This window comes from Protopterus annectens, chromosome 7.part0 (genome assembly GCF_019279795.1).
Source record: "Protopterus annectens isolate FY-2018-M chromosome 7.part0, PAN1.0, whole genome shotgun sequence".
Classification (NCBI taxonomy): domain Eukaryota; kingdom Metazoa; phylum Chordata; order Ceratodontiformes; family Protopteridae; genus Protopterus; species Protopterus annectens.
Genome location: NC_056739.1, coordinates 1,260,523,461 through 1,260,550,563, shown reverse-complemented (window position 1 = coordinate 1,260,550,563; position 27,103 = coordinate 1,260,523,461).

The following is a 27,103-nucleotide window of genomic DNA, read 5'->3' as shown; positions in this document are numbered from 1 at the left end:
TTGTACAGAATCACACACACTTACCAGCAGCAGCAGTAGTTTAACTTCTGACCGCGCTTTTGTTTAAATCCATGTTAATGTGCATTGGGTTGTCCTTAAAGAAAACTCCACCATGGACTTCTGGTAAAAGTGGGGGGTGCCCCTCCCCCTTGCTCTATGGTCCCAGTGCCTATGGTGGACAACTTGTTATCTCTCTTCCTAAAGGCTGCTGCTAACTCCATAGCATACCCAGTCTCCATCCTCATAAACCGCTCAATCTGTGAATCCACTACTCCAACTCTCTGGAAGAAATTCCACACCATACCTATCCACAAAGGTGGAAACTCTGTAGAACTCTCTAATTATCACCCAATTGCCATACTCTCTCCCCTCTCCAAAATTCTTGAGCATTGTGTGCATAAACAAATCCTGCCCTGTCTTACTCAAGAAAACTTCATCACCCCTACCCAGCATGGCTTGCCGCCCCTACCACAGCACCACTACCAGTCTCATTTCCTTTACTAACACCATCTCCCTAGCCAGAGACAATAATAAACTAGTGTCCTGCCTCTTCTTAGACCTCTCTAAATCCTTTGACACTGTCTGCCAATACATCCTCCTCTCCAAACTTTCTCAACTATACCGCTCCCCTGCAACTATCTCCTGGTTTAACAACTACTTCACTAATAGACAGCAATCTGTCAACTGGTTCTCTGCTCTATCTCCCTTTCTCCCCATAAAAATGGGCATCCCACAAGGCTCAGTTCTAGACCCCCTTCTTTTTAACATCTTTACTAACCAACTCCACACATCCTGTCCTCACTCATCCATCATACAGTACACAGATGACTGTACTGTTATCACCATTGCTGACTGCGGTGGTGGTGCTGCGGTAGTGTTGTCACCTCACAGTAAGACGTTGTCCTGTTTGATTCTCAGCTAGAACGTCTTCTGTGTGGAGACATGCGTGAATGGGCGTACCTTCGCTGAAGGTTGTGCATCAGGGCCAGCAACTTGGCACGTAAAAATCTACTGCCAATCATTAGTGGACCGGAGTTCCACTGTGGCGACCCCTAACCGGGAAAAGCCGAAAGACACAACAACAACTAACCAACTCCACACATCCTGTCCTCACTCATCGCTCATACAGTACACAGATGACTGTACTGTTATCACCATTGCTGATAGCCCCTCTGACCTGCTCACCCAGGCTCAAACCTCTTAACCTCACTAAAACTTGGCTTACTAACAACCAACTCATACTAAACCCTAAAAGTCAAAAGTCCTCTCTGCCATCTTAAATAGTCTTTCACCATCTCTCCCTTAATAACACCACTATCTCATCTGAACTCCGCACAAAGCTCCTTGGAGTGATCATTGATGCCCAACTGAAATTCGACCTCCATGTACACCACTATATTAAGAAAACCCACCAAAAGCTTGCCTTACTTTATAGAAACAAAAGATTCCTTACCGCCAACTCCAGAATCTTACTTATCCAGGCTTATCCTCTCCCTAACCTCTTCTACAGCTGACAAATACTTATTACCTTACAGTAGCCAGATTTGCAGCTAAACTGCCTCATAAATCACATCACTGTCTTGCTCTCCAATCACTCAGCTGGTTAGAGTTTCCTAACAAACTCTTATTTACTCAACTTCTCTTCATTCGTACTATCCTAAAGCCCTCTTCCTGCCCTAGCATATCTGCTCTTGTCTCCCTCTATAACCCACCACACTCCATCAGAAGCTCAGACCAATATCTCTTGCAAATTCATAAAACTAAAAAATAATTTGGACAAAACCTCTACAGCTACCTTCCTGCTCTGTCATGGAATAAGCTTCCCATGGCCTTAGAAATATTACCCATGCTCTTGAATTCAATATAACTCTCAGAAATTACCTATACAGCACCTGGAGATGTCACTGCAATTATCCTACTTGAAATCTTCCCTTCCCTCATTCCTCCTTTCTTCTTCTCCCGCCCTCTCTTTCCTTCCTACTCTTCCTGTCCTTGCTCAATTTTTGCCGATAATGTTTTTTTCATAATTGTCTAGTTGCAATTGTGGTTTCTCTACATTTTTATTATTTTTTTAACTCTAATAACTAGGAATTTCATTTCTCAGAGAATGATTTAGGTAGGTATAGTTGTTTTGTGGAAGTTGTAGACAGAGTGTGTGTGTGTGTGTGTGTGTGTGTGTGTGTGTGTGTGTGTGTGTGTGTGTGTGTGTGTGTGTGTGCGCGCGTCTGTGTGTGTGTGTGTGTGTGTGTGTGTGTGTGTGTGTGTGTGTGTGTGTGTGTGTGTGCGTGTGTGTGTGTGTGTGTGTGTGTGTGTGTGTGTGTGTGTGTGTGTGTGTGTGTGTGTGTGGTGAAGAAAGTACATAGCTTGTTAACACCTCATAGCCTTAATCCTCTGTGCTAACTGCCAGACTGTTTTTAAGAAAAGGTATAATTTAAAAACAAGTTTAGACAATGACAGGTTTGAAGTTGCCACAGTAGTAACAAAGGAAAAGTTGCTTTTGTTTGTGGCTGTTTAAAATGCCATATGTGCCTCTATACAGATATGAAGAAGCTTCAGATAAAAATTTGTGTTCACTAATACAACATATTTATGAAAATCATTATATAAACCAAGGAGCCTTGGGCTGTTTGAAAAAATGAAGCAACTGAAGAAGTGCAAAAATATAAAGAACAAAATCTAGAGTTTTCTGAAAGGTATAAAAAGGAAATATGGACATGGAAAGGAAAGAGAGATCTGATATGGTGCATTATTTATGCAAAGGAGAAAGTGAGATCTCATATGGTGCAATATTTATGCAAAGCAGAAATCTAAATTAATCAACACAAAATAGCAGCCCCAAAGATATTCAAAGAGAAATACAGGCAAAGGCATCCAGATACGGAAAAATTCACAATAAAAAAATAAGATCACAAAGAGGGAACGTGGAACAGAAGATTAGTAAAGCAGAAGTTAAAAAACAAAAGATTATGTTATGGTATACTTGCGGAGTGAAGTGATTAGTGCAAAATGTCTAACACTTTTTACATCACAGTGTAATGAAACAAGTTCCCAAAGTAAGGAGGAGCAGGAGACATCTGAAGAAGAAATATGGACGTTGGAAAGAAAAAGAGATTTAATATGATGCAATATTTATGCAAGGGAGAAAGCAAAACTAATCAATACAAAAACAGCAGCACCAAAGATATTTAAAGAGAAATACAGGCAAAGACATCCAGACATGGAAAATTTTACAATACAAAAACTAGGAAAATAAACAGGAAAAACAGAAAAGGGGATTAGTAATTGAGAAGTTAAAGAAATAGAAACTGAGGTTATAGATTACCTGCAAAGTGAAGGATTTAGTGTAGAAAATCTAACTCAGATAATATCACAGCAGGAGTGTGCAATGGATCCTAAAATTAAGGAGAAACCAGTGGAATGGGAAACATCTGATCAATTGCCATATGAAGATACTTTGGAGTCTCTCATAGGAAACCAGTACAAACATTCAGCTGGAGTAGCAATAGACTACCCCATCAGTATTCTAATTAACCAATCTATCTTAGAATCCACAGTCCCTCAAAATTGGAAGAAATCCATCATAACCCCATTGCATAAAGGTGGAAATACCAAAGACTTAACTAATTATTGACTCATTTCCATCTTCTCACTGTTATCTAAAATACTTGAAAAGTGTATACACTCTCAACTACTAAAACACCTCTCTGATAATAATCTCCCTGCCCCCACACAACATCCCTTTCAGGAATCTTTGGTCTTCAAATAAACTGCTTCTAAATGTATGCAAACCCAATAAAAGAACTGGTCAAACCGTGTACTCCCACTCCATAGCAAAATTATGGAATGCCCTACTCCCTTCTAGTGGCATCCCTGTCAAATCTATCTCTCATACTAAACTCCTCAATCTCACCATTGATGAAAACCTCAAATATGATTTCCACATTCAACTAATGATCTGAAAAAAACACATAAAAAACTAGGTCAGCTATATAGAGTCAAATCTTTCCTTTCTGATTCCACCAGAAAGTAAATTGTATATGCAGTTCTTCTGCCAACCCACTTTATATATCATCCACTTTCACCAACCTGCTCTACTAGGAAATCTCAAACTTTCAGCAGACCTACAATAAAACTGCACATGTGTCGACAACTTGTCAACACAAACCCACTATTGCACAGTCATTAGTCAACTGAACTGGCTTGAATTTCCCAACATTCTTGAACACAAACAACTAAAACAAGTCCAAAAAAGTCTTCACATCCCAGACAAGTGTCCCTCACAAACAACAATTAATGCATGGTACTCCCTACTTTGCACACTTAGATCTATAGACAAATTCCTGGTAATGATTACCCCCAAAAATAATTCACATGGTGATGCCCTCTAGTTAGCATTTGTATTCAAACTCTGGAATAACCTCCCTACAACACTCAAAAGTATCAAGAATATAGTTTAAAACTAAAATCATACAGAATGCACAACTAGTTATGCAAATACACACCCTGTCCAGGATAGCTAAACCACACAATTTATTTAATTTTTCTCATCCTATCTTTTCCTTTTATCAGTCTCGCACTATTCTCCTTCTCCCACCTTTTGGCCCACCCCCAATATTCTATTACTGTTCTATCATACCCATCTCTTCTTTCTACTCTTTTTTATGTCACTCTTAATTTCTCTTATATCTAAAATAACATAGAAAAACAACTATTTCTTCCTCTTCTACTACCATCTTTCTAATTCTGTTTATCTTCTCACCCCTATCTCATTTCCCAAAATGCTTTAAATGTCTGAACTCTTCCAGAAAAAAGTCACTTACACTGACACATTTAATTTCAAATTTAAAATGTCATCTTTAACTCTAATGAATTTTGAAAACACTGTAATCACTTTGAATGTGTCATCTACTGCACATCTGCTACCACTATCCTTGAATGTATAACTCTGATTGATTAACAGTCTGTCACTTGTGTTATTCATCTTTTTAATGTAAAACATATATAGAGCTTTTCTATCCAGGCCACTGTTAAAAAGGATCTTTGCCTGGTCAGATTTTGATGATAAGGTAAAGAAATGCAAATAAGATAAAGTAAATAAGTTATTTGGTACTAAAAAGTAAATCTTCCCCTAACACTTTTCTTCTAACGGTTATTTACAAAGTTAAAAATAAATAAAAAAAATAAGTTATTGTTTCACTCAGTTATTACCATCATGAAATGATGTGTAATGATTCTGTTTTGTGGCTAATTCTTTTAATCAAACCAAGGCAAATAAATTCCTTTCTGTCTTGGTGAGAAGAGTCAAAATGCAGAACTGTATCTTTAAGGTGTACCTTTAATTTCGTATGGATACTAAAGAAAAATAGATGTGTTGCAATATAATAGAAAAGTAGATGTGTTATAACATAATAGAAACTTTATTTGAAAGTCTTGTACCATATTTAGTATAACTCTAAAAACCCAGTGTAATACTGAAGATGCTTGCATCTCTTTTTTGGGTCTATATTAGATCACCGAATTATTAAAAAAGTGAATGGTGATTAATTGACCCTATGTAAGCAAAAGCTTACAATGTCGAAGTGTCAGAACAGCGATTTTTTTTCCCTTGGAAAAAAAAATCGCTGTTCAAACAAAAATAAAAAACAAAACACTTTAAACATTACATTAAGTGGGGGGGGGGGCCTCACCCCCCCACCCCCTACTTAAATATACCAACTCTGAGACCGCACTACAGTGCCGAAAATGGCAAAGTAACGAAGTGGCCAACTGAATTTTTTCCCAGGGAAAGAATTCGCTTAAAAGCTGCTTTGATATTTTGCCATTTCAGTCTTTTAAGTTCGAACAAGACGCATTCGAAAGAATGCATCTTCAGTCTTCCAATAGGAACCCTCTTTTTATGAGCTTGTACAATGGCCACCTTTTTAGAATATAGGTATTTCACAATCACTGGAGGTGATTATGTTGCATTATTGTGCTACTTTTTAATAGTTCTACTAGTTTTATTGGTTAATGTGGTTTGCACTTTATTTTACAGGTTCATGCAGTAGCAGAGTCAATATAATTTGAACACTCTCTGAACGCATATTATTCCATCTTTCAGATATATCTAGAATGAACAAGTTCTTATGATGAGCCCTGAATAAAAAAAGTAGTTTTATACTGAAGATTAGTTTGTTTCAGCTGCAGTTAACTATATAGTTAAGATTTTCTTGATCCACTTCCAGGCAGCAAATTTGAGATTTCTCGTTATGATAATGTTGCATTAGATCAGCCTTTCACTGTTAACAGTGGTATAGGCAAGATTTTCAGATTTGTACTCACAGCTCCCAGACTGCTGCTCCCAACAAGCCACACCCACATCAACACATTGCTATCCATGCACTTCCTTAAACTGCTGACTAAGCCACACCCCTTTCACACTGCTGCTCACTGAATGGATCATTGAAGCAACATCATTCCAAAAGTGCATCATCATTGGTCAAAATAAATACCTTCCCATTTAAATTTTTGCAGACTTCATTCCAGTGGAGCTGTATCCAAATTGCACACACACACACACACACACACACACACACACACACACACACACACACACACACACACACACACACACACACACCACACCACACATGTATACCAGTTGAATATGCTTTGCAGTGGTGCAGCAGTTAACATTGTCACCTCACAGCAAGAGGTTCTCTGGTTCAATTCTTGGCTGGGGTGCCTTCTGTGCAGAGTTTGCATGTTCTCCCTGCATTTGTGTGGGTTTCCTCTGGGTACTGCGGTTTCCTCCCACATTCTAAAGACATGTGTGTAGAGCATTTCTCCCCAGGCCTCCTCTGAAAATAGGCTCTGTCGTTGTTGGACTTTCCAGGTCAACAAATGTTAAATAAATAGAAATACCAAGCTATTACCAAATAGTCCCAAGTGTCAGTAAGCACTACAGAACTCCACAAGGCAACACTGAACATCCACAAGCATGTATAATGTTCCCTTACTTTTCAGTGTACTCATCTGTTAAGACAATTCAATATTTCTGCATACTACTTACCGAAGTTGTCATATAACCCTTGTAAATCATAACTACCAATGACAAATAAATAAAGAAACAATATTACAATCTTGCAAAAAGAGGGCTATATGAGCCACCTGGTTATCTTGAATTCTGGTTTAAGATAGAAAGATGTAATATCAAGGACAGATTTTAAATCCATCCATCCTCAACTCCTTTTCTCATTTTTGCACATGGGGTCAGGGTGTCACTTCAACAGTGACAATCATTTTGAGCCAAGATTTACACCACCAGTGGCTAGTCCTGCCACGGTAGTTCATCCGAAACTCTCACTCACACAGACACACTGACACCTATGGCCAATTTAGAGTGTGCAATCCACCTACTGCATATCTTTGGAATGTGGGAGGAAACCAGGGCACCCAGAGGAAACCCACAAGACCGCAGGGAGGACATGCAGACTCCAACAGATTTTAAATTTTGCTCTTATATACTTAGAAAGTTACTCGAAAATCTGGTTTTGTAATAATATACATTTTGTGAGTCATATGACATTTGAAACTCAAATATACCTTGTTTAGTGACTGCAGGCCACAACAGATTTGTCAGAAAATGCACAGACTTTAAGAAAAAATGCTTGTCATTGCCAAGTGCTACACTGATTTACTTGCATCTACCAAAAAAATTGTTTGAAGCATATTGCCATACTTTTTAATTGCTTTGTAACATGTAAAAAAGACTATTTAACCATTACACCACTTACTCTAACCTAACCCCTTTATTTGAAACAAAACAAATCTCTTTCTCTCTCATTGCTAATTTGGCAAAACACATAAATTTTTACTTAAATACTCTGAAATACTTGCCATTGCCAAATAACTGATTAACAACTTGCTAAAACGTGAAATATTGCATCACTTACCTTAGTCTATCTCCTATTTCCCCTGATTCAGCAAGTGAACAAAATGAATCCTTGTTGTCAGTAGAGTGAAACTTGTTGCAGTTCACTCTTGTTGCCTGGATTGAAGAACTGACCAAGTGCACTCGTTCCAACAAAAGACACGAAAAGTAAAGAGTGCTCGCAACCAACAGGATGTTAATAAAAAACTTTAATAAAATGCAAGCGCTTTTGGGCAAAGCCCTTCTTCAGACACTGTCTGCTTATCCCTCATACACACTCAGACACTCTCTGAAGAAGGGCTTTGCCCGAAAGCTCTTACATTTTATTAAAATATTTTATTAATGGCCTTTTGGTTGAGAGCACTCTTTTTACTTTTTGTGTTTTTACATTGTACAGGAGCAGTGACTTTAAGTGGTAAGGTCTCAATTGTTTTGCTGATTTTCTTTCCAACAAAAGTGGAAAAAAAAAATTTGTTGTTGTTTGTTTTTTTAACAAATATAAAGTGACAGAAATTCACACTGCAAGCACAATAACCTGCAGTTACCCAGCAGAAGAATTAGCCACAGCAGTTACTGAAACACAGAGACCTGATCAGAAGTAGTAATAAAAAAAAAACTGTCTTCTGAGCAAATCAGCACCATCAGCCAGTACAAACTATACAGCAAATAATAATGCAGCAAAAGGCTGTTGGTGCTGAAGCATATTTAAAGTGTTCCTGTAACAACGCCATTAGACCCTCCCCCCTCAACTGCAGTACTGCAGTTGTTGACATCACTGACACACTCCCTTCACCGCCTTGCACAATATTGGGTAAAAGATGAAAGGAAAGCCACATCAAAGAACCATAAGTTTGGCTGAATTTCACACCTTTTCCCTCTATCTTCCGGGCTGTGCTAATTGGGCAATTATCACCCAATTAAATAAAAAAATGCAAAGCATGCAAAAGTCCAATGAACTGCAACTTAATATGCAGTCTCAATCACAGCATTTGCATGTGCTATTTTCAGTGGCGGCTGGTGACTTCAAATCAAAGTGGGGCTGCAGGAGACAGCTGAATGGGCGGGGCAAACTAGAAAGGGGCAGAACTATGTTACAGTGAGATCAACCCTGACCATGCTTCCAGGATTAAGGTAATAATAAATTTGTGTTAGTTTAATTCTTGCTGTACAGACACAGTAGTCACATCCTGTATACTGATCCCCATACACATTAATCTTACAAAGCCCCCTGGCAGGGCAGTCACTTTATTCTCACAATTTCATAGGCCCCCATCCCAATTGTCTACTGAAAGTACCTGGTTTGAACCTAGAAAGTTAAAGAAATGAAAAAAAAAGACAACAGCTACATTACTGTATTGCTTTTACATAAACATAAGCCAAAGGTCAACACTTGTACTCACTCCATCTCACTATACCCAAAGGCACAGCAGTCTTGCAAAGGCAGAATTATAATAGTAAATACTAATACCACACATTTCACTTACAAATAACCCCCCACCCCACATACCCATTACCTACCTAAAGTAGATGGTTTGGCCTAGCTATCATCAGTAATAATGTTTTATTTCTGTATTGAACTGGTGCATGCAAATAGTCAGAATTTGCATTCTATCTTGATTCACCCAAATGCATATTAGCCCTGCAAAACCAGAATTATTACACCAAATCTACAGTGCCAAACATTTCATCCACAAACAGCCATCATATCAATTGCCAACCTAAAGTATCTGCTTTGACCATCCAAGGATTAAAACAAAAATCACAATGATTGCATTAATTTAGTCTATTGCACAGAAACAATAGTTACAGGCTTGCATGACAGCTGACTTTACCCTAATACACATTAATCTTGCAAAGCCAGGATTACAACAGTAAACAGCAAGGCCAGTCAACTCGTTTTATTCACAAACACCCCCATTACCTAATTAAAGTAGCTGCTTTTTACCCTGTCAGGATTAAAGTAGAAATAATAGTAACAGTTGTGTTGTATACTTGCATTATTTTTATTTTGTTGACAGAAACATTAGTTATGGCTTGTGTGTGCCAGCCAAATTCACATTTAATTTATAATCCAAATAACGATTAGTACCACAGGAAAATGTACACTTCTGAACAGAAAGCACAGAAATAAAATCATAAAAATAAAGAAAACTGCTCAGGTGCAAAACCATGCAGAGAATAGCAAGCAGCATACAATAAGTCTCTTCAGACCAAAGTCATATAAATCATATCAAACAGCATACGACAAGTCTCTTCAGACCAGGAATAGAAGAATAATCTAATCCAATGAAGCAAGATGCTGTTAGCTTCTTTAAAACCAAATCTTTTATTAACAGATATCTGGTGCTTCTTTAAAACCAAATCTTTTATTAACAGATATCTGGTGGCTTCTTTAAAACCAAATCTTTTATTAACAGATATCTGGGGGCTTCTTTAAAACCAAATCTTTTATTAACAGATATCTGGTGGCTTCTTTAAAACCAAATCTTTTATTAACAGATATCTGGGGGCTTCTTTAAAACCAAATCTTTTATTAACAGATATCTGGTGGCTTCTTTAAAACCAAATCTTTTATTAACAGATATCTGGTAGCTTCTTCAAAACCAAATCTTTTATTAACAGATATCTGGTAGCTTCTTTAAAACCAAATCTTTTATTAACAGATATCTGGTGGCTTCTTTAAAACCAAATCTTTTATTAACAGATATCTGGTGGCTTCTTTAAAACCAAATCTTTTAGTAACAGATATCTGGTAGCTTCTTTAAAACCAAATCTTTTATTAACAGATATCTGGTGGCTTCTTTAAAACCAAATCTTTTATTAACAGATATCTGAAACCAATTCTTTTATTAAGAGATATCTGGTGGCTTCTTTAAAACCAAATCTTTTATTAACAGATATCTGGTGGCTTCTTTAAAACCAAATCTTTTATTAACATATATCTGGTGGCTTCTTTAAAACCAAATCTTTTATTAACAAATATCTGGTGCTCCTTTAAAACCAAATCTTGTATTAACAGATATCTGGTAGCTTCTTTAAAACCAAATCTTTTATTAACAGATATCTGGTGCTTCTTTAAAACCAAATCTTTTATTAACAGATATCTGGTGGCTTCTTTAAAACCAAATCTTTTATTAACAGATATCTGGTATCATTTGCTTGTTGAAATGAATTACTTGTAAATGTAAACATTCTCCTAATGCATTTGTTAACCTTAAAAGAAACAGAAGGAACAAAAGGAACACATTCCTATTCAAACCTCTTCTGCCCTTAAATGCAATAAACTACTTAATGAAATTCTGTCATTGATTCCAGGGAAAACTGTTGCGCTTAATAAAACCTGCCTATATGTTTCCCTGTACTCCAAAAATCAGGGCCAGATACCTCCTCTCTCTTGTCTCCCCACCTTTTCCAACACACAAAAAAGAAACTTCCTAAAATCTTTACATCCCATAATATGTTTCTATAGGGCGTTGTTTTTATCTTGTCTCCTTATTGTGTACATATGCTGATATATATTCCCTTTTTTAGCTTATTCTCCGTTTTTCCTATGTAGTATGCACAACACGACTGGCACAGGGCTACATACACTACTCCTTTTGTGTTGCAATTATAATTACCTGTTACTGAAACTGTTCTTTTGTAGCCTTCAATCACTATACTAGTTGTTTCATATATGTATCTACACTCCCTACATCCATTGCATTTCTTCATACATCCAAGTGAAATCCTGTCTTTGTTCTTTTTCCTTTCAAAACATTTTTAATGTTAAATTCCCTTCTGAATATGATTTTTGGTTTGTTACCTACTTTTTCTGTTTGTCCAAATGCTCCAAAAACACAGTTCCAGTTTTTTCTATTATTTTCCTTACATCCGAACTATCCTGGTCATATGTTAATATACAACTAGTACCATCTTCTGGTTTGTCTGTCCCTACCAGGCTCTCTGGATTTTTCAATATAGGAGGGTAACACTCATTTCTTCTATTTACTACATATTTTTCTTGAACCTCTAACACACTATTGGGGTACCCTCTTACTCTCAACATGTCCTTCAGTTCTTCTAACTGTTCTTGGAACTTTTTGTCATCTGTTGTCAATCTAGATGTTCTAATCATTTGGCCCTTAACCAAATTCCTTTTTTGCCAAAAGGGGTAATCACTTTCGAAATGTAGGAACCCATTTCAGTAAGTGGGCTTTCTATAAATTCAGGATTCATAGCATCTATTCCCTCTGTTTTTATATAGGTGAATATCCAAGTAGTTAACCACTTCATCCTCTATTTTGCTAGTGAAGCTTATAAAATTTGTAGAGGAATTAATGTATTCCAAAAATACATCAACCTCTTCTGACTCACCTTCCCAGAGAATTAGAATGTCATCCAGGAATCTATAATATCTATAGATGTTTTTCCTGAACCTGGAACTTGGCACACATTCAGTTTCCCATTGCCAAAAATTATGTTGGCAAACACTGGGGCTACTGCTGCCCCCATTGCTACCCCCCCGGGTTTGTTTGAAATATTCTCCCTGGAACCAAACAAATTTTTTTTTCAAAACTGATTCTATAAGGGTAGCTAATACATAAAATTTGCCTTCTGAATACCTAGTTCCTTTCTTTAAGGCTTCCTGAAAGTATTCCATACCTTCCTCATGTGGAATGAAAAGGATTTTTTTAGCTTGGTTAACAAGAATAGGAAAATGTGTACATACTTTTAAAATGTCTACTGATGGTTTTTAAAGGGAGGAATCAAATTTCAAGTTTAATTAATTGTTTAATTAATTGTAAAATGTGTTGATTGGGGCAATTTCTTTAATGAATTGTGTATAAAAAGAGGGAAGAGGGTAAGGTATGTGTATCTGATGAAGTTCCGTTTTGGAGTGTGAATTAAGGGAACAAAAGTGCTAATAACCTTAGCTGCCTAGAGTCTGTTTTTTTGGAAGAGAGTTTACCCTGTGTGTTCTTTGTGGACATTTGGTTTGGACTTTTTGTTTTTATTGTGTATTCTGGTGCACAGGGTGCTTGATTCACTGAGAACTGTGATACCTTGGATTAATCTGGAGTTGGCTCTGAAGAGAGAAACTAGAAGCAAAAAACTTTTTTGGTACTGTCATTTCTTCATTTAACTGTGTATTTTGGAGTAAGGTTGAGCACAAGGAGCTTGACCTACTGACTTACTGATATATTAAGAATTGACACACCTTGGATTTATTTTGGCTCTGAAGAGAGAAACTATAAGTAAGAGGAGGTGGAGAATGGAAACGGGTTGTTCTGTGGCATCTGACAAGGGCAGTATCGAGGACAATGTAAGCTTACCACAACTGATATCTGTGATTACCCAAATCAATAATAAAGTGGACCTAGTTTGTTCTGGTAGACTTAGAGAAATTAATGATTGAACTGGAATTAACACAGGAGTCCATAACAATGTGTTTTCATAAGGGGAACCAAAAGAAGCAAGGGCGTCCTATTTGGGGGCGCTACAGAAAGGTGCAAGCATGAATGGTGTAAGCGAGGCTGGTGAAAGAGGGGTGTCAGTGCCCCAGCCAATGGGAGAGGGAGATTTCCTCACTTGGCTGAATAGGGAGCCTGTACCATCTTGCAATGGGTATGGGGGCCAGAGAACCAGCAATGAAGACCCTATTTCCAGCTTTAAACAAAAGGTGTATAAGCTGGAAAAAGCACTGAAAAAACTTAGAGGGCTTCAATTAGATAATTTGTTTTTCGAGGACTGCATTCATTATGGTAGGGTACTGAAGAGGTTGAGGATCTGCAAGTTCCCCAACAATATTGAAAATGGTTCAATCCTTCACCATGAGTTGCTTGAGCTGTTTGACTGGACCGGCATGGAACTCATGCGGCTTTTGGTAAAGGAAAACCAAAGAAGTATAAATATTCTGAAAGAAGAAATAACAGTTTTGCAGAGAGAGATTACGTTGCATGGGCTATACGAGTCCAATACAGGGATTTACAACAGTATTTTCCCACAAGTGGAGCAGCATGAATCTACAATCAAAAAGAAGAAGCAGAAAAAGTTAAAGAGAGACCAGGAGGAATACGAACAAAAAAGGGCATATCCAATTCCTGGTGCGAGCAACCAGCCGAGGGTATTGTTTGTGGAAACAGACGAGGAAGCCACTGAAATGCAAGTAGGAGATGTGACTGATGGCCCAAAAGTATTTAGAGAACAAAGGTTGGATTTGGAACAGCATTTTTGACCCTTACCAAGAAGATCTGCATGTCTGAAAAACAAAAATGGTTCCTGGACACTCAGGAACAAAAATCAAAACTGGAAAGGGTATTGAGGACTACAAGGGGGGCAGAATGGAAGGAGGGGAAGACTGCCACCACAGCAACCATATTAGCAATGGTAAGGCCTCTCGAATTTTTAGATAATAACTGGCTTGAAAAATGGGGTGAATGCCCTGTTATAGAGACACTTGTTGGGACTAATGAGAATGGACATTCAGGGAATAAAAACCCTGTTATGGTTTTAAGCATAAGTAATGAAAATGCTGTTGAAAATGTCCTTTTTGAGTTAGAAGTATCCAATGGTAATTATGGCAATAATTTAAATGAAAATAATAGAAGAGTGAGTGAAATGAGTAACAACACTGACCCAAATGGGAAAGTTACTATTGGACATTCAGGGAATAACAATTCTGAAAGTGTCCTGAATTCAATGAATGAGACAATTGATGTAAATCATGGTCTTTTTGAAATATATGACCTAAATGTTGATAACTTAAATGAAAATATAAGTTATATTAAAGCAACAAGTAATAGTGTTGGTTTAAATGTAGAAAATGTTAACAACAACATTATAGTAATGGATGGGCCTATTTGTATTGAACACATGGAGAATAAAAACTGTGTAAATGTGCTGAACATGACTGATGAAAGTATTGGTCTTTTTGAAGTGAATAGTTTGAAAGCTTTTGAAATGCATGACCCAAATGTCAACAACTTAAATGAAATAATAATTGCATGAATGAAAAAAGCAATGTTTCTGGTTTAAATACAGAAAATGCTAATACTAATATTATGGTAATTGATGGATCAACAGGTATTGAATATGAGGAAAATAAAAACTGTATAAATGCTCTAAATATGACTGATGAAAGTATTGTCTTTTTTGAAGCTAACAGATTAACAACAAATATAAGTTTTAATAACTGTATAGAAGAAACGTATAACATTGATAATAAAGGGGAGAACATGCATATGAATGTGGAAAAAGAAAGTGACATTATCTTTGAATATAAGGGGCTTAAGATCTATAACTATAGTGGAATCCCTTTGAATGACACTTATGGTGAATTATTAACAAAGGGGTTTAGCTTCATTCCTAAAAAACAGAACCACATGATCAGGACAATTTTGGATTTAAAGATTTTCGCAAGGGCCATCAACTTAAAACTGATAATTGAAAATGGTGAAGTAAAAGAAGATAAAGTGGCTATGCTGAAATGAAAAGGTACATACAACTCCCCTTTGTTATCACCCATGGCTTTGTTTGAGAGACTTAATGAGATAGAATTTAGAAGTTTAAAAGGTAATAGAACTAAACAATGGGAGCAAAATTTAACAAACGAGGAACAAAAAGTTTTAACAGAAATAATGAGGAACCATGAATTACGAATGAGGACAGATAAGGTGGGTGGTGTAGTCATAATGAGTCACCATGACTACACAAGCAGAATGATGAAATATCTGAATGATAGTTCCTACTTTAGTGTAGCATCACTGAATGAAATCAATATTTTAATGTAAGATTGGACATGACCTTAGAGGAACTCTTTCAAGAATATAGTTTCAGTGAAGATGAGATGAAATTCCTGAAAGTGAATAATCCAGTAATACCTGACTTTTTTGGGATCCCCAAAATTCATAAATCATTAGGGGATCCACCAATGAGACCAATAGTGGCAGGAAGGGGGAGTAAAACAGAACCCCTAGCAAAAATGCTGGATTTCTACTTAAAGGGTTTCTTTGAGGACAAAAAACGTGTTAAAGGATTCCTGGCATCTATTAAAATGTATGGCAGAAAATGAATTTAAAGAAAAAATAATAGTTGTAAGTATAGATGTCAAGGACCTTTTTGGAGTATTCCACATGAAGAAGGTATGGAATACTTTCAGGAAGCTTTAAAGAAAGGAACTAGGTATTCAGAAGGCACAACTTATGTATTAGCTACCCTCATGGAATCAGTTTTGAAAAACAACTTTGTCTGGTTCCAGGGAGAATATTTCAAACAAACCCGGGGGGGTGGCAATGGGGGCAGCAGTAGCCCCAGTGTTTGCCAACATCATTCTTTGGCAATGGGAAACTGAATGTGCTAAGTTCCAGGTTCAGGAAAAACATCTATAGATATTATTTTATTTTTTATTTTTTATTTTTTATTTATTTAACATTTGTTGACCGGGAATGTCCGACTAGGTTCCACAGAGCCTGTTTTCAGCGGAGGCCCAGGGAGAAATTCTCCAGATTATAGATTATAGATTATAGATTACTGGATGACATTCTAATTCTCTGGGAAGGTAAGTCAGAAGAGGTTGATGTATTTTTGGAATACATTAATTCCTCTACAAATTTTCTAAGCTTCACTAGCAAAATAGAGGATGAAGTGGTTAACTACTTGGATATTCACCTATATAAAAACAGAGGGAAGAGATGCTATGAATCCTGTATTTATAGAAAGCCCACTTACTCAAATGGGTTCCTACATTTCGAAAGTGATCACCCCTTTTGGCAAAAAAGGAATTTGGTTAAGGGCCAAATGATTAGAACATCTAGATTGACAACAGATGACAAAAAGTTCCAAGAACAGTTAGAAGAACTGAAGGACATGTTGAGAGTAAGAGGGTACCCCAATAGTGTGTTAGAGGTTCAAGAAAAATATGTAGTAAATAGAAGAAATGAGTGTTACCCTCCTATATTGAAAAATCCAGAGAGCCTGGTAGGGACAGATAAACCAGAAGATGGTACTAGTTGTTGTATATTAACATATGACCAGGATAGTTCGGATGTAAGGAAAATAATAGAAAAAACTGGAACTGTGTTTTTGGAGCATTTGTACTAACAAAAAAAGTAGGTGACAAACCAAAAATCATATTCAGAAGGGGATTTAACATTAAAAATGTATTTGAAAGGAAAAAGAACAAAGACAGGATTTCACTTGGATGTATGAAGAAATGCAATGGATGTAGGGAGTGTAGATACATATATGAAACAACTAGTATAGTGACTGAAGGCTACAAAATAATAATTTCAGTAACAGGTAATTATAATTGCAACACAAAAGGAGTAGTGTATGTAGCCCTGTGCCAGTCGTGTTGTGCATACTACATAGGAAAAACGGAGAATAAGCTAAAAAAGGGAATATATATCAGCATATGTACGCAATAAGGAGACAAGATAAAAACAATGCCCTATAGAAACATATTATGGGATGTAAAGATTTTAGGAAGTTTCTTTTTTGTGTGTTGGAAAAGGTGGGGAGACAAGAGAGAGAGGAGGTAACTGGCCCTGCTTTTTGGAGTACAGGGAAACATATTGACAGGTTTTATTAAACGCAACAGTTTTTCCTGGAATCAATGACAGAATTTCATTAAGTAGTTTATTGCATTTAAGGGCAGAAGAAGTTTGAATAGGAATGTGTTCCTTTTGTTCCTTCTGTTTCTTTTAAGGTTAACAAATGCATTAGGAGAATGTTTACATTTACAAGTAATTCATTTCAACAAGCAAATTATTTTTTTAAAAAGTGTATCCTTAAATGAAAAGGAATTTTTTTTAGCTTGGTTAACAAGAATAGGAAAATGTGTACATACTTTTAAGATGTCTACTGATGGTTTTTAAATAGAGGAATATGCAGGAATCAAATTTCAAGTTTAATTGTTTAACTAATTGTAAAATGTGTTGACTGGGGCAATTGCTTTAATGAATTGTGTATAAAAAGAGGGAAGAGGGTAAGGTGTCTGCATCTGATGAAATTCCGTTTTGGAGTGTGAATAAAGGGAACGAAAGCATAAATAACCTTACCTGCCTGGAGTCTGTTTTTTTGGAAGAGAGTTTAGCCTGTGTGTTCTTTGTGGACTTTTGTTTACCTGGGTTTCTACAACTGGCTAGAGTAGAAAAAAAACTTTTCAGCATATGTCCAGGGAGAAAAGCTCCAACATATTAGAAACATTTTTAAAGAAATATTCAGTATATACTTGAACAGATATGAAAACCATACATTAAAAATTACTCATAAACTTGCTAATTATTTTACATTCATCTTGAAGTACAGACAGAAAAGTATTACAATTTTGCAAAGCTGGAATTACAACAGTAAACATTAAGGCCAGTTTTCTTTCACTCATAGCCCCACTTTCCACTGCCTACCCCACCTCCAGTATCTGAATTGATCTTGCGAGGTTAAGAACAAAAACAAAAACAGCAACAACAAAACAAAAAAGATGACACTCTTATTAAGGTAAGCATTCTTTTTTTCACATAAACAATACTTGGAGTTCAAAGCTTGCGGCCAATCTTAACTTCACTCATACGCACATTACTCGTACAAATCAAACCAGAACTGCAGTCATTCCATTTGCACACATGCATTACCCCCATCTCAACTGCCTACCCCGAGAATCTGCTTTGAGTCTACAAGATTTAAAATAATGAAAATAAAAGACCATGGTTACATTACTGTATTTCTTTCACATCACATAGCCAGGAACTTGCACGTGATCTTACTTCAGTTCACCCATACACACTTTACTCATGCAAGAGTAGAGTTTGTTTCAACTACAAAACATTGACAAACCATTCTAATATATCTTAACTAACAATGCAAAAAAAGATATTAGGTTAAAAAAAAAAGTGTCATTCACAAACAGCGCACCCCCCCCCCCACACACAGAATGCACTGCATACTTAGTATCTCATTGACATCTGCCAGGATATTATATTTAAAAAAAAAAAAGATAGTCATAAACAGCCCCCAAAACATACAGACCACTAGCTTCTGCTTGACCCTGTCGGTGTATTATATTAAAAAAGGAAAATCTTCAATAGTCCCCAAAACACATTACCTCCCTATATCTGGTTAACCCTGCCAGGATATTATATTAAAGAAAGGAAGTCATCAACAACTAGCAAAACAAAAAGACCATTAGAATCTGGTTGACCCTTCCAGGCTGCCAGTGTATTATGTTAAAAAGAAACTTTTCAAAAAAATAAGAACTTACCTTACATACTAACCCGATCACTGTCTCTCCACTCTCTCCCTCACAACTAAAGCACAGGAAGAGAATGCAAGAGTAAGAGGACTAATCAGCAGCCATGTCATGTACATGACAGGCTGATGACTTCACAGTCCTATCAGTCAGCTTCTCATTTCTCGTGGTTAAAACTGCAGTGACTCCTGGGCATCTTCATTGATGCCTGCAGTCGTCACAGTCCAGACTGTTTTTAAAACAGTCCAGAGAAAGAAAATATATTTTTTTCTTTTTCTTTTTAAAGCAGAACTTGAGCACTCATGCACACTGCTTCAAGTTCCACTTAGAATCGCATTCAACTTTGCACACTAAATTGCATTTCGAAAGTGATCACCCCTTTTGGCAAAAAAGGAATTTGGTTAAGGGCCAAATGATTAGAACATCTAGATTGACAACAGATGACAAAAAGTTCCAACTAGTGTGTAAAGTTTAATAAACTGTTTTTTTTTTTTTTTTTTTTTGAAGAAAGTTGGGGGGACTGCAGCTCAGCAGTCCAATACCACATGCCACCACTAGCTATTTTATTTTGTTTTATTTTTTACATTTTTGTTTTCCTCTCCTGGGTCCTAGTGCCTGCCAAATTCTACCGCCCCCCCTCCAGATAAACTGCACTGAAATGCATACAGTGACTATGCAGCCCGATGTCCTTGATCGTTAGCGTATCATGGACAATTTTAAATTAAAAGGTTCCTTAGTAAACATTGTTATTTCAGTTTTGTGATCATTTTAGTCTTTAGTTACTACATCTAAAATTGAAAATTCTGCCACTATAGTTCAATTTTGAGTATGAGCTGCAGTAACTCAAATATAGATGTTATCAGCAGCAGCAGCATCAGCACCACCACCATTATTATTATTATTATTCCTATTATTTCTATTATTGTTCTTTGATAAAACGTGCAATTCAAATTTCCAAGGAACTTGGAAAATAAAGAAGATGGAAGCAATATAATAAGGATGGGAATAGGAGTCTATACAGGCATATATTTGCATCTTGAAACATATTATAAAACAAAACTGCTATATGTAGTCTGAGATATACATATAACATTAATGATTAATATTCATATGCAAAAAATAAGAAGATTAATACTTTGGCACACACTGATTCAATGGGATGAAAAATGGAAGACTAAAAAAGTATTACCCCAAGATTCCCAGTTGTAAAATTCTAATCTATACTGCTAGAAAATAAAAGTTATACCTGCAAACCAAAAGTAAGGAAAATATAACAGAACTTGGAAATGTCTGCTGAAACTACAGAAAAAAATAATTAAAAAGCAATGCCATCGACACTTTAATTCTTATATTATTGTAAAAAAGCATCTGATTTCACCAAATGAAAAGATAATTCTGGAAGGTGACAGCTATCTAAGTTACCCTGTCTTGCAGTTGCTTTTTAGTAGTATACCCTGCTGTAACCAATAACCTAATTTCAGGGTGTTAGTATCTACCTTAATTTTAATGTTGTTACTGTCTATATTTTATATGTCCACTAAATTAATATAGGGCCGGATTCAGGAAACCTCCATGTAAGACTTAATATGTCTTACTCGGAGGCTGCAGTTGAACAGTATGATGTCAGCATGTCATGCATATTCATGAGGGCATGCTGAATCATACCCTAGTCTAACACAGTCCGTGTCGGAAAGTAGGGGGCATGTCCGAATGCTGAGTACTGCAAAGGGACACGCCCCCAGAAGAGTCAGAGTCCTGAAAGGAAACACCCACGAATGAGTCCGCTGAAATGTCAAGAACACAACACCACACATCCCCACAGACTAAACCCTACTGAAAATGTGTAAAATGTAAAAAATAGCAGTTTCATTTTTTTTATAATTCCCAAAATGTTTGACCGCATTTGCGCTCGTTTGCGTGGGTGTGCCCTTCGCTCAGCCACAGTTAGCAGACATTGAAAAGTATATAAGATCTACATATGCAAATTAAGCCAAGTAGCAATAGCGTAGTGGCAGAGACGTCGGCCAAAGAGGAGGTAGTCACAGTTCGAGTCCCCACAACATCATTCTCCATTTTTATTTAAATAAGTATGAAACAATCCCCTGACATATATATATATATATATATATATATATATATATATATATAAACTATAATTTAAGTAAAATGTAAGGAAATGGCCCATGTATTTGTGAACAAAACCGACATAATATATAAAAAAAGGATCATAATTGCCCATAGCTTAGCAACGCTTTAACAAGCTTAATATGAGTGCCCGTAGGTGAGCAGCACTTTAACAAGCTTAATATGAGTGCCCATAGCTGAGCAGTGCTTTAACAAGCTTAATATGAGTGCCCGTAGGTGAGCAGCACTTTAACAAGCTTAATATGAGTGCCCATCGCTCAGCAGCACTTCACCCAGCTCAATATGAGTGCTTATAGGTAAATAACGCGTTACCCAGCATAAGCCATTTGCGCAGAGCTGCGCAGCGCACCAACCAGCTCACCGTCGGGCAACATTGGGCAAGCTGTAGCAAAGTCGTCTTTACACAGACACACCTCCTAGCCTGACTAGACAGTAGTAAAATAAAAAAAGCAATGCCAGGGGTCGAACCCGGACTACTGTGCACCATAGTCAAAGTGCTGAATCACTAAGCCATGACAGTTGTACTTAGAAATACAGTATTAGCATACATATAGGAATGAATGAAAATAGAACCATGACAAAGCAGGTTTGCTGTAAGCTGATAAATATCCAAAATGGCCAATCACAGATAAGTGTGGGAAAACCGGCATATATAAGCCACATAGGTGGGAATACACACCATAACTGGTTGTGGTACCCATTTGTAGTCAGGATGGCAGGTGCAGGAGAGGGAAATCGCTATAGAGCACAAAGGTGGGGTGTTGAGGAGTCAAAATATATGGTTTGGCTCCTAGTCCATGATCATGAAGCACAACTCATGCAGGGCCAGGTTCAATGGGGAGTGTACAAGGCAGAGGTGTGGAACCGGTTGGCACATGATCTCATCAGTGCCACATGCATTCCAAGGACTGGTGAACAGGTCCGTCACCACCATGCGGACCTGAAGTGACGAAAGGAGGACTAACTGAACCGATGGATCCAGGAGGCCCATCAAATGCCCAATGCCCCACTACTGAGTAAGTATCCATGTAATTAATATGTAAGAAATGCTACCCTAGCCTACAGTATGGATAGGTATGTTACAATATTCCTTCATTTATATTACAGGTGCAGGTGTTCGTTCCGCGAATCGGCAAGCCTATGCTGATAGACTTTCGAGGTTGCGCCACCAGGCAGTTTAGTAATAATTCTGCTGGTATTGTTATAGAATATATGTGGGACAGCTTGTAAAAGAGTTCAGTGTTGTAACCCAGTAATAAAGGTCAAATAAGCCTAGAAGAAAGATTCTCTAGTATTGTAAGATTAGATAAGTGATGCAGTCTGGAAAAAGTATTGCAATCCAGTAATAAAGATTAAACAAGTCTCAAATAGAGTTTCCACCTGTAATGTAATATCAGATAACTGCTTCAGCCTGAAAATGAGTGTTGTAATCAATCAACAAAGGATAGACAAGTGTCGAATACATCCCTGTAAATTCTGCCATATGAAATAAGTGAGTCAACTGGAAAGGATTGTTGTAACCCAGTAATAAATGTTGATAAAGCCTGGAATTAAGTACCATCCTGAAATGTAAATATACAATAAGTGAGAGAGTGTGAGAAAGAGAGTTTGAAGCTACCAAGAAAGCTGTAATAAGTCTGGAATAAAGGTATACTGCATTCACTACATAATGGAATGAATGAGACAGCCACAACCAAAGAGTGAAATGTTTTTAATAAAGTACAAAACCTGGACTGTGTCCATCCCACAATTTGGATATGTTGCTGTACCCTTGCATTATGGAGATAGTATGGTTGTAAGAAATGCTGAACATCCACAGTTGTCTAGATCCATATAAATCAAATGTAGCAGGATGCTTTACCTGAACACAGCCAGATATGAACATATATGAATAAAAATGGAATGTATATTAATGTAGCAGTAACATCCCCATCACCAACATTCCTAAGGTTACATACAGGAAACTGTACTAATACATGCAGGGGGTATATATCTGCATCTACTAGGAATGTACAGTATATGTATAGGTAGTTTAAGTTGTTAATGTAATATTTCTCCACCCTACCCTATTTTCACAAATGATGCCATTCCACACCAAACTGGGTATGTGTATTCACAATTAATTCCCATGGACATTTGTCCTGTTGGTTTATACATATCTGCATGTTTGTTGATGCATGTGCCCTGTTCACATATCCAGACCTGATGGCCTGTTGCCACCAATCAACCCTGCATGCTGTTGGAATGTCCACTGTTGTTCTAAATATGCATGTGTTATGCTTGTTGCTCAATGTTCGGAATTCATGTGTGTTTGGTTAATGGGAATACTGATGTATGCTGTTACAACTAATTTTGAATGGTGTTGTTTATTACTAACCCAAAATACCATAAAATACTGCTAAACATAGGACAACAGGGAAGTCGGGTTCCAGCGGACCCACCTCTCCCACCTCAGCTGGCGAGTGCACCTGGCACCAGTGCCCAGGCCTGGACCTCCTCCTCCGGTGGCCCTGTGCCACCTTCGGGTGGAAGCGTTGCAGGGGATGGGGCTCGTCCCCCCTCTGCAAGCATGGCCGGAGGAGAGCCTCCACTCACCCTCCATAGGGTCCGGTCTGTGGTGTGTAGTGAGATCAGGTGTTCCATGACTGATCCCCTACACCAGCTTGAGGCGGGAGTGGCGCAACTCACAGGTGTGCCTGCCCATCCTATCCAGCCCCCAGCACAGCCTCGGCCTGGGCTGTGAAGGTGCAGTGGTAACTGCCCATAGGTGGGGATCTCAGTTCCACTGTTGCCATCTGTGGGCTCATGGGCCTGCAATATCCAAACATCCGTCCCCGTCAATTGTGTTTACCCCCCACATGTGTCATACTCCACCCCTGTATGCGTCTTGTTTGTCTTGTTTGTTAACCTCCCCAACCTACCTCCCCAAATATACCTACTTCCTGTACCTCACATTCCACTCTCACCTGAAAAAAAAATAAAAAAAGGGCACTCTGTTCCCACAAAAAAATTACGCCCCATACATAGCTGCCCATTTCGTATACATGTCTGCTGGACATGTAAACTGATAATTACAATTGGCTGTATAACATATTTTGTTGTCCTCACCCCTCTTTAAGGGGTGGAAGGTGTCAAATGTCACTCTAAATTTCTAACATATGCACAGTTGTTGCTGGTAAAGAATTGGGCAGCTATGGGCCTTCCCTACATCCTTCCTGCACATCCCAAGCTTGTTTTCCTACTGTCCTACCCTCTTTGTGCCCCCTTTTTCACCACTTTCCTATTTCCCCATTTTCTTTTCTTTAAAAGAAAATAGCGTGGGTGTTAGCGGGAGTAAGCACTTTTAAGCAGTAGTCAGCGGGTGTGCGCTTGTGTGCGCTTAGCTAAGCATAGATAAGCATAGCTAAGTGTCGCGCAAACCCACTTACAACTGCTTAAAAGTGCCTTAGTCACTCTGTATGACAAGGCCTGTAGTCTGCTCATCAGCAAAATAAAATTCCCCTGTCAGTCTCGAACCCAGGACCTTGGAAACACTAGACTGCATAAATTACCACTGAGCCACAGCAGGTATACAAGAACTCGGTGCTGAAAGAAATATATCATGAAATACAAGGAGTGAATGTAAAGGGAAAATAGGAAGGCCATTACATAAAGCTTGTTCTGTGTATCTTTACTGGCAATACATGTGGAATTGCATTACATTAGTGTGATAAGAGAAACAGCCATGCTAGTAGGTAATAATGTTACAGTAGCACCTTACAAACCTCACACAGTATCAGAGCAGGATAAACACTGTCATATTTGAATAGGTAAGAGGACAGACCTCCCAACTGTGACTGATTTACAGGGATGTCCCTGATTTGCAAACAAATGTTACCTGTGCCCCACTGACTCCCTGTGAAATGTACTCACAGTAGGCAGAAAGGTGGGGAATCCCACGTAATGATAACTGTCAATAAGTTACAGTAGACACTACTTGCATGTCAGAAATGGTGTAGTAATACATATGCTCAAAATACCCCACAGTCACAACTGCAGAATATCTGAAATATATCATGGGTGTATCCCACTGATATGTACCTTTCCCTGAGGCTGGTTAAATATATACCTGAGAGGATCTGAGGCCTGGAAGTGTCAGAAACACACAGGCATATCAGCCTGTCTGCTGTTACACACTCTGCGAATAGCTGCAGAATTACTTCCACAAGCATGCCCTTATGTAGGAGTACAACACAGAAATATCAAAGGATGTAGCCATCTAACACACTAATGACAGTATAGCAGTTCACAAGCACTGCATGTGCCTGATATTCATAATTGTTAGTACAATATACTTAGTTGTCCTTGCCCCTCTCTCAGGTGTGGAAGGTTTCAAATGTCACAACAAATGTCAAACATATGTACAGCTATTGCAGTTAAAGAAATGTGCAGCTATGGACCTTCCCTACACCCAGCCTGCACATCCCTAGCTGGTATCCCCACTGACGTCCTGCTTCCTGCTTACAACTGTTTAAAAGTGCCTTATTCACTCTGTATGACAAGGCCCTAGTACTGCTCAGCAGCAAAATAAAATACCTTTGTAAGTGTCAAACCCCAGACCTTGGGCTCAACAGACTGCATGAAATACCACCAAACCACAGCAAACATATAAGAACTTAGTGCTGAAAGAAATATATCATGCATTACAAGAAGTGAATGTAAATGGAAAATAGGAAAATCATAGCAGCACATTCCAGTAAAGACAAATATCAGGCATTCAAGGAGTGAATGTAAAGGGAAAATAGAAAAGCCATAGCAACACATTGCAAGAACTACTGTTGTATGCCAGTTAATCCACAAATCCCACAGGAAAGTACATACTCCCATGTAAACAGTGTTAGCATTAGCAGGTGTGAGTTAACATACACACTGAGAAGAGTGCACTGGAAGAAGCAACAGTCAGGTTTCAGTACAACATGCATTTCAGTGGCTACAACACAGCCTCAGATATGAGAGATATACCAACCTTCTGACTGACACAACAGTGTCCACAGCAAACCAGCATGGTCCCCACCTTGCAAAACTGAAAGGCCTATGCCTACCTAACCTATCATTTTATAGCAGTGTCCTGAAATCACAGTGAGAACTGCAATTACCACACAGCAGGCTGCATGCAATTACTAAATGCTGGCCACCAACTGGTGCAGAGGCCATCACATGCACAAGTGCAGATACCTACAAAAGCAGCCTGTACTGCCAGTCCACACATGCAATAATATCATTGCAGCAACTGGAGGGAGAGAGAGAGAGAGAGAGAGCGATAGATGGAGACAGAGACAGAGACAGAGACAAAAAAAAAAAAAAGCAGGCCAGCAAGCCAAAAGAAAAAAGCTGTCAGAGACAAAGGTAATGTAAACTACAAAATCTAATAATCTACATACTGTGAACCCTCCATATGTGTAAGCAGTCTGTATCTATATGTATATGCAGATGTGCATAGGGCAAGGGACATACTGCAACTGTTACATATGTAGTTGAAGGTTGCTATGTGCACATATCAATGTAGGTTGTAGTGTGTGGCATTGAAAACAGCATGCAGTGCAGGTATATGTCATGTGGTGGTGAACTTCTGTGGGACTGAGCCAGTGAGGCCTGCTATGGCTATATGGCCTGAGGACAGCATAATGCATTCTGCACAACATTGTGCAATATCATTACAGAATGGTATGTCTCACAACTGTTTCAGAAGTGATATTCCCACCATGAAAGGTGGGCAGTCTATGTGCCTACATGTGCATGTATATGTACAGCAATGGATGTTTAGAAGTGTGTGTGTGTATATA